An 867-nucleotide genomic window follows, 5' to 3' on the forward strand; every position below is an offset into this window, starting at 1 on the left:
TCACCGTGTTGACCAGGATGGTCTCGATCTCTTGACCTCGTGATCCACCCGCCTCGGCCTCCCAAAGTGCTGGGATTACAGGCTTGAGCCACCGCGCCCGGCTAAGACAGCACTTTTAAGGAAGTTCTGAGGCCGGGCGTGGTGGCTCACGCCTGTAATCCAAGCACTTTGGAGGCCAAGGCGGGCGGATCACCTGAGGTCGGGAGTTCAAGACCAGCCTACCAACATGGTGAAACCCCGTCTTTAAATTAAAAATTAAAAAAAAAAAAAAAAAAAAAGGAAGTTCTGGTTGGATTGGGCACCAGTTCAAGAGGTAACAATCACAATCATGACTGTTTCTGAAGCTTGAACTCCATGCCAGGTGCTGAAGCAACCCCTTAAGTTTGGCTAACTCTGATCAGTCCTCCTCCAAGTCAAAACCTAGGAGGTGGCCGGGCGCGGTGGCTCAAGCCTGTAATCCCAGCACTTTGGGAGGCCGAGGCGGGTGGATCACGAAGTCAAGAGATCAAGACCATCCTGGTCAACATGGTGAAACCCCGTCTCTACTAAAAATACAAAACATTAGCTGGGCATGGTGGTGTGTGCCTGTAATCCCAGCTACTCAGGAGGCTGAGGCAGGAGAATTGCCTGAACCCAGGGGGCGGAGGTTACGGTGAGCCGAGATCGCGCCATTGCACTCCAGCCTGGGTAACAGGAGAAATCCGTCTCAAAAAAAAAAAAAAAAAAAAAAAAAAACCTAGGAGGTTTGGGTTTGATCCATAGACTGCGCTTGTCATCATGACCCTATCTGTCCTTTACTGTGTTTGGGGTCCCTGGGGCAGGAAACGCCTTAATGGACTGGATCTTCAAAAGCATTTTAAGGGCCGG

Source organism: Sapajus apella, unplaced genomic scaffold (assembly GCF_009761245.1).
Source record: "Sapajus apella isolate SASKATOON/1434 unplaced genomic scaffold, GSC_monkey_1.0 scaffold823, whole genome shotgun sequence".
Taxonomy (NCBI): domain Eukaryota; kingdom Metazoa; phylum Chordata; class Mammalia; order Primates; family Cebidae; genus Sapajus; species Sapajus apella.